This window comes from Eublepharis macularius, chromosome 1, assembly GCF_028583425.1.
Source record: "Eublepharis macularius isolate TG4126 chromosome 1, MPM_Emac_v1.0, whole genome shotgun sequence".
NCBI classification, from domain to species: domain Eukaryota; kingdom Metazoa; phylum Chordata; class Lepidosauria; order Squamata; family Eublepharidae; genus Eublepharis; species Eublepharis macularius.
The window spans coordinates 36,766,934-36,775,256 of NC_072790.1; the positions used below are offsets into that span (position 1 = coordinate 36,766,934).

General features: G+C 46.0%; 4 non-coding genes across 4 annotated transcripts; all 4 read right to left on the reverse strand.

Moving 5' to 3' along the window:
* Positions 1-5,198: 5,198 nt before the first annotated feature.
* TRNAV-AAC (transfer RNA valine (anticodon AAC)) lies at positions 5,199-5,271 on the reverse strand. Its single transcript has one exon. It is a non-coding gene; the product is annotated as a tRNA-Val (tRNA).
* Positions 5,272-6,031: 760 nt separating this feature from the next.
* On the reverse strand, positions 6,032-6,104 carry TRNAV-CAC (transfer RNA valine (anticodon CAC)). Its single transcript has one exon. It is a non-coding gene; the product is annotated as a tRNA-Val (tRNA).
* A 424-nt stretch (positions 6,105-6,528) lies between these two features.
* On the reverse strand, positions 6,529-6,601 carry TRNAF-GAA (transfer RNA phenylalanine (anticodon GAA)). The gene has a single exon. It is a non-coding gene; the product is annotated as a tRNA-Phe (tRNA).
* A 1,649-nt stretch (positions 6,602-8,250) lies between these two features.
* Positions 8,251-8,323, reverse strand: TRNAV-CAC (transfer RNA valine (anticodon CAC)). The gene has a single exon. It is a non-coding gene; the product is annotated as a tRNA-Val (tRNA).

Consider the following 8,323-nt stretch of genomic DNA (forward strand, 5'->3'; position numbering starts at 1 on the left):
ACCACACACACACACACAATACACATACATTAAGCAAAATGCAATCGGAACAAAAATTAATTGAAGCAGATGCAAGAGTATTTGAGCACAGTGACAATCATTATTCAGTTTGAGCAGCCAAGTTTGTGTCATAACAAGGCTTCTCAGAGGTCTGATTGTCAGCCACAAAGAAAAACGTCCCTCATGAAGTAGCCAAGGATCAATGTGGTCTCTCAATAGTCCTTTATGGGAAAAGTAACAGCATGTACTTTTAGAACAGTGTAGTTGAGTCTATATTTTTCTCTGCAAAAGACAGAACAGAATATGGCAAAGCAAAATGGTCTGCTTGTTTGACTGTACCGCAAGCCGCTATCTGGGATGTGAGTTTCTCCATGATCAAGCACCAAGCAGCGCTGATTCTGAAGAGGAAGGGTTGACTGCCAGCTTTTAGCAGCACTGGGTCCCGACTCTGCCACTGAGCCTAACCGTCTCTGTGTGGAGACCCCCGATGCACAGCCCAGTGAACCCCCAAAGACGTTTTCGCTTGAACTTGATCTAGCACCCACACCTTCCGGCATCTTCCCACCCTCGGCTCACTGATAGATACAACACACTCAGCAAGAACTCCCAGAAAGTCACTGGAGTATGAGAGTTGTCAAACTGACATATAGCCCCATAAGTGTGATTTTAACAATGGAGCGGTTTGCAAATGTGAACTCAGCAGCAGGGAGAGACTAAAGCGACTTTGGTCACAAGCAGAAAAAAGCCAATGCGGTTGTTGAAGGCAGAAAATTCCTACTGTATTTCTGAGGTGAAGTCCTCATTTTGTTCCCTAAGGAACACAAGGACTTTGAAATGTGTAGATAAGTCATAAAATCCTCCACTCTTCATCAAGAGGGGCAGAGACGGAAACCAGAAGATTGGGAGAGATGAAACAGCCAAGCCCTTGGAAGAGCCAGAAGACTGCTTCCAGTGATCTGTCTATGGTCCTGAAGTAAAGTGACTGACTGCCTTTGTTCCGCCAAGTGCATTCCTGGCTTTGGGTAGGACACTATGTATGTATGTGTGCAAGCATGCAAGTTTGCAAGTAGGTATATCCCACCTTTCTCCCCAACAAAGTCGCTTATATTGTTCTCCTGTCCTCCATTTTATCCTCACAACAGCCTTTTAAGGTAGGTTAGGCTTAGAGTGCGTGCCTGGCCTACTCAGCAACCTTCTGTGGCCAAGTGGGGATTCAAGCTGGGTCTCCTATATCCTTGTCTGGCACTCTAACTACTATACAACACTGCCCCTTTATTACTTGGGCTTTGACAGGTCAGCTTTCCCTGCTGGATTTACCAGAGGGTAACCTACCTCAGGCTGGAGACCTCTTCCAACGTAAGGGGTTCTTCTTCCATCGAAGAACTACTTAAGTTGGAGTAAATATAGGTTGGCAGAAAGCTTCAGATTTCACTTAGGGTAGTGGTAGGATACAGGCTACTTTGTGGAATCTTCCTCATGCCAGAAATGCATAATCTGCCAAGTTTCAAGTATAGAAGAAGAGGTCTCTTTGCAGTGTCTATCTATTCTAGTGCTGACTGCTGTTGCCAGAGAGAATGTCAGGTCTTCATGCAACGGGATGGGGATGACATTTAAGATAACAAGTCTAAGACACGGGCACACAAATCAATCAGTTACATTAAGCAATCAGAAATTTTGATTGATTAAAAAGTCATCCCCCCAATTAATCAGGCAGCATGTCTTTTTTATGGAAAGCTATTTTTAGTGCAAGTACTTACAAAAACGACAGAGAACCAGCATGGATTGAGAAGAGGCAGTCCCTCTTCTTTCTCATTTAAGAATGCCTGTTCTTGTTAGGGAGCCTGGAAGGGTTCATGCAAAAAGAAGGCACGTGCTTCTTCCCATCAGAACTATTAGCATTGTTCCTATACAAATGGATACAGAGTGCAATATTTAGCTGGCAAGTAGAATATCCAGAGAAAGCCCCAAATCAGCACCTTGGTCAGCGGCACCATGAAAGGACTGGACTAGGTTAATCTCCTTCAAAAACCAAGTACTGTTCCACACTGGTCTAAAGGCCTCAAAAGCTGAAAGAACCTTACAGAAAATTTGTGTCCTACACCCCACCTCCTTGGGAAACTGTTCTCCATTCATAGGCACATGCTGTGACGGGAAATCAGTAGAACTGAAGGATTTTCTGGGTAGGAATTGTCAGTATCTGAAGATAACAGAGCAGGGAACTGCAAATTCTTGGGGTTTCTTTCTTATTTATTTATAGCTCACTTTTTTTTGCTGAGACTCAAGGTCGATTACACAGTATAAAACAATGCAATCAAATAGCACGAGACACCTAATAAGCAATGCAATAGGACTAGGATTATAAAATTAGAAATGATGCAAAAAGAATCAGATGTGATACGTCAAACAAAGCAGAAGGTGGAATTACAGACATTGAAAACGATGCAGAGAGAGGAGAATGATGCATACAGTAAACAGATAATACATTATGCGGTGTAAGTGAATGCAATCAACCGGATGAAACCTATAATAAGGAATGCAACAAGATTTGGATTACAAAATCAGAAACGAGGGAGGGGGGAAGTATCAGGCATGGTATGTCAAACAATGCAGAACACAGAGTTACAAAATTAGAGAACAATGCAGTAAAAGTAGGCGAGTGCATACAATAAACAGCTAATGCAAACCATAAACAGTGGCTAGTTTTAGGTGGGTAGCCGTGTTGGTCTGCAGTAGAACAGCAGGATTTGAGTCCAGCAGCGCCTTGGAGATCAAAACGTCTGCCAGGCTGTAAGCTTTCAAGAAGCAGAACTCCCTTCTTCAGACACAACAATAAACAGTGGCACAGACTACAGTCCTGTTCCCATTGTGGAAATCTTCACCTTAGCAACTGCTTCCTCAGACAGCCCAGGACGCATCCTCAGTGACGCTATGTAAGCACCCAGAGCAAAGTTTGGGGCCATGGCATGAACGTCCCTCTCTTTGCAACCCCCTCTAAGATCAGTTTGAGCCAGTTTGTTGGTGTTCCGTGCGATCCGCCGAGAACTAGGAACATCAGTTCCTGTATGCAGGCAAGGACTGGATGTTCTGCTGGAACAAGCAGCACAGCAGCAACAGAGGAAAGGAAGTTCCAGTCTCCAGGACATCCTGTGCAAAGATACTGTGAATTGATTTGCTTGATTACAGGGATTCAGTCGAAAAGAATCCCTGTCTCTATTGAGTAATTAACTGATCTAATGAAGCTCGGGGGCGAGGGACTCAGCTGAAAAATTGAAGGCTGAACCCAATGAAGTCAGTCGTACCGAAAGCACAGGGTATGTTCCTGCATTGTGAACTGACACTGTATGGTCCAACGGTCAGTTGCATATTATACGTCTGCCAACTGAAGGCGACACTTCATGTGCCTAATGAAGTGGGCTCTGGCTCACCGAAGCATTGGTCACAATACACTTGAAGGTCCTGCAAGAGTGCTTTGATTCCAGTCTTTGGAGCTTTTAGCAAACCGTTCTTCATCTCAGAGATTCGAGTGCTTCTTGCGAGGGGAACACAGAGCAAGTGTCTGACTCATACGGGCACTGACTCCTCTTGGTGACCACTTTGGCCTTCTACTGAAAGAGGGGGGGGGAGAAACAATGCAATTAAGAAACTATGGCAACCTGTTCTCCAGGAAACCTCTATGTTCTGAAATAGTTCTTTAACCTCTTCTTGCCATTCAAGCCACTGTGTTGTCCTTTTGATATGCTAAATGGGTCGTCCTATTGGAAAAGCAGATCTCTACATGGTGATCCTTGGCACATCTCTAGATCCTCCTCCATTTTATTCTCAAACAATAAACCCATGAGGAAAGTCAGGCTAAGAGAAAGCGACCAGCCCAAGGTCAACCAACAACCTTCCGTGGGTGAGGACAGTCCCATACTCATCCTATTGTGTGTGTGAGAGAGTGTGTTTGTGAGCGTGTGAGTGAGAGAGAGAGAGAAAGGGAGGGAGGGAGTTTATTATAGTAATACATCTTGCATCTCAGAAAGGCTATAAATGAAGTAAATAAACAAAACCAGATCCTACTCCACCACTCTAACCACTACACAACACTGCGTCTCTAGTGGCTACCCTTGGAACCACCTGGGGTCTTATAACTCACCTCCAGCCATTCTTTAGGCTGCATGTCTGACATTCTCTGTGCTGACTCCACTTTCTTGGACTTACTACTGGAAGAACTTGACTCTGCCTCTACAGGCACTGAGCCAAGACAGGAAACCACGAACATATGTATGTGCCATCAAGCCACAACCAACTTATGGCAACCCCAGGAAGGGGATTTCAAGGCAAGTGAGGAGCAGAGGTGGTTTGCCAGTGCCTTCCTCTGTGGAGTCTTCCTTGGTGGTCTCCCATCCGAGTTCTGATCCAGCTTAGCTTCCAAGATCTGACAAGACCAGACGACGCCATTCCATCTTCCTTCTCCCATGTCTGACTGACACTTTTGGATATGATGACTGTCAAACATGTTCATGGCAAAATCTACAGCATCCTAAAAAATTTCAGCCTCCTTAACCCCACCGGCAGGCCATGGCAAGATTCAAACTCGCTTCTGTGGTGGTGTGAAGCAGGCAGCAACTTCCCTTACACTATTGAAGGCAGTCACAGAAGGGTCCGTTTTTTGTCCTTTGGTTGAAGCTACGGATCCAGACGTGATCAGGCTATACCGCGCTGCCTTCCTTCCTTACTCACCACACCTGGATGGATTTTCTTTCTTCTGCAGTGGTTACGGATATTGGACCATTCTTGGAAATTGGTTTGGAAGCCCAACTGCCAGTCTGGGATGATGGCGCACAGAGAGCTTGGTTGGACAGTTGCTGTGCCCTTTTGATAGCCCCAGACGGCTGTAGTAAAGGCACCCTTAGCCAGCTAGTTCACTTCTGACTGGACAGACTGGCCTCTTGCTGGACCCTGAAGCCATAAGCCTGGACTTCAAGGGGCACCAGAAGGAAACCTGCTGTCTTTCAATGGTCAAAGGGACGTTCCTGGCTATTCTGCAGTATCAGAGAAGGTAGCTGGTTTGAGTCATGCTGTGACTGGTGCTGCAGGGATTAGAGAGGCTGCACCTTCACAAATTTCAGCTTCCTTGCTGCCTTGTAGCCTCTTTCTTTCTCCAAGACACAAGCACCTGAACTCTGGGCACAGCCCACATCTCTATCAAAAGGAGATGTTTCTGCCTGGTCTCGATCCAGGGACCTTTTGCGTGTTAGGCAAATGTGATAACCACTACACTACAGAAACAAGCCCTCAGTCCTGCCTGCTTCTGCTCAGATCACCTGCACCTTACATTTTAGACATCTTGCTCTCTTAACAGCCTCCCTTTTCTTCCCAGACTGCAAGCACCCTTGCCCAGGCAGAGCCAGCATCTCTTCTCTGTGGGTCGGCGAAACAAGAATTTCTGCCCAGTTTCAGCTGGTAGAACAGAGGCTTGCAGAGGATGCAGAAAGATAGCCTTGGGCTGCTGGTTCAAGACTGTCTTGAGGAACCGTCCCTTTTGCTGGAGTCTCCTGTTAAAGACAGTTGGGGTGTGAGTGGCAATGGGAGCTTGCTCTTTTCCCCTTCCACTGGGGGCGGAGACATGGGCGGTCACCTCCGCCACTGCACAGGACCCAGAGCAGCTGCCTTTATTGCTCATTGGCTAAGACTGCTCCTGCTTTCTGGGCACATCCTACTTAAGCAATCTAACCAAAGCTGCTCTCTCTCTCTCTCTCTCTCTCTCTCTCTCTCTCTCTCTCTCTCTCTCTCTCTCTCCTGCAGGTGGGCAAAGGAGGAATTTCTCTCACCAATCCTGGATCCTGAGCCAAGGGATAAATACTGCCTCTTGGTGGCACTTGGGAGATGCTGTGCTTCCTACAACTGGACAGACTTGAAGATGGGGTGAGGGAAGCTGTGCCTTTAAAATGGCCACTTCCTTGCTCCTTGCAGGCGTTGTCAGCCTGGCAGGCCACAAGCACCCTTCCTCCTGGCACAGCCTGAATCTCTATCCTGGGGCAAAAAGAGATGTTTCTGCCTGGTTTCGATCCAGGGGCCTTTTGCGTGTGAGGCAAACGTAATAACCACTACACTACAGAAACAAGCCCTTTACCTCTTCTAGCCCAGCCCTACTTAAACCTTAAATGTTGTAACTGTATGCTTGACAAATGTGACAGCCACTATACTATAGCAAAACTTATGTTAAAAATGTTAAGATCTGCTGCTTCCTTGCAGCTGTCATCTAGCTCCTAGACCATAAGGGGCCTTGCCCAGCTAGAACCATCACCTCTCTCAGGCAGGTTGTTAAAAGATGAGCCAGAGGGGAGGGGCTGTTACAAGGGTGTTACCTTTGGCTGAGATATAAAGGCTCGAGAATCTCCATTCCTCCTTCCATCTGAAGAAGGGAGCTCTGACTCTCAAAAGCTTACACTCTAAAAATCTTGTTTGTCTCTAAGGTGCCTCTGGACTCAAAGGCCAAGGATTTGTCAAAGGCCAAAATATGAATGCACAGGAGAGAACCAAGCTTGCCAAATCCTGGGATTGAACCAGGGACCTTTAGATCTTCAGTCTAATGCTCTCTCAACTGAGCTACTTTGGCTGGCTTGTATAGCTGCATATATCTTATCTGTGATGTACCTCCGATCAAGAGCAAAAACACCTCCTGTCCCTGACTGCCCTTAGCAGTATATGGGAAATTTCCTGACTGTTTTGTACCCCAGCGGAATCTGCAATCACTCCTGCAGCCAGGCACAGGATAAACTTCTGCCCACCAAGCCTGCATCTGGTGTTTCACCCAAAGGACAAAAAAACAACCCTGCCATGATGGCCTTTAGTGGTGAAGAGAAGTTGCTGCCTGCTTTACAACTTCGTAGAGCTGAGTTTGAAACTTGTCATGGCTTGCTAGGGGGGTTCAAGGGGCTGAATGGTTAAATTTTTTAGAGATGCTGCAGACTTTGCCATGAATGTGTTTGACGGTCAAACTCATCATATTCAAAAGTGTCAGCCAGACAAAGGGAGGGAAGGTGGCATGGCAGAGCTTGATCTCACCAAATCTTGGAAGCTTAGCGGAGTCAGCACTCGGATAGGAGACCACCAAGGAAAACTGCAGAGGAAGGCACTGGCAAACCACCTCACTCTCCTTAACAAAAATATAAAGAGGTTCCTACCACAAATGCAGTATGGATGACTACATGTGTAGGATGGTACAAAACCCCTGACGAGGTTGTTACAACGACACATCGGGTATCTTGCCAGCCCTGCATGCTGGGCGACATGGGTGCATCTGTTGGTGTCCCGCAACCATCAGCACCACCTAAAAAGAATGCAATAAGGGAAATTAATATATTGGACATGAAAATGAACATATGATACTTGCCTTGCTTTTGAGATTTTGTGGGAACTTACCTGTTGGATGCCTTCCCTCTCACAGTTTTGTACTGCACCAGTTGTATAATGTACTTACCTGTTGGACGTCTTCCTAGTCAATGTTGATTATTGTATTTATCTAAGTTTATCTATGCCTGGAAAAGGTTTTGAGTACATTATACTCCTTAGAATACACTTTCACTGAGATTCTCACTTGCCTTGGCAGCCCCTTCCTAAGGTCACTATACGTCAGTCATGAGTTGACAGCAGATAAATACATAGTTAGACATGAGTGGATCAACCCGCTGTTTGATTCCTGCCAAACAGCCACAAAACCTGCCAATAGGTTCACATGCAGTTTATGCACAACTGTGCATGCTGGAAGATGTTGCTGATTCCAGCCAACTGGTAGCCATCAATGTCACTAAAGATTACTTAGGAGAACACAAAAGGGTTGGGTTTTATTACTTATAATGACCAATTTGTATGATTTGTGACTGATTTAAGTGTCTAAACAATTGCCTGCTGAGTGGAGCAGGTACACTGCATAGATGGGGAGGTGGGAGTAGTAGAACTCAATCAGGCTGTACATGCATGCGCAAAAAGCCGATGGCACTTTATTGCACGGTTAGAAAAGAATACAGTGAAGCAATGTGCCAAACAGCCCCAACCGGGTTGACAAATGGTTGAACCCATCATAGAAAAAATCAGCTGCCTGTTTGTGACTGTTGAACAAAATGTGAGCCCCAACAGTGGATGCTTAAGCATCCCTAAGAAACTTTAGTTCCATTACCCCCTTGCCACCTCTCTGTTTTGTCCAGAAAGCAAGCATTCTTTCCCTGAGTACAGCCAGCATCTTTCTCCTGCCGGTGGGCAAAAAGATGTTTCTGCCTGGTTTCGATCCAGGGGCCTTTTGCGTGTGAGGCAAATGTGATAACCACTACACTACAGAAAC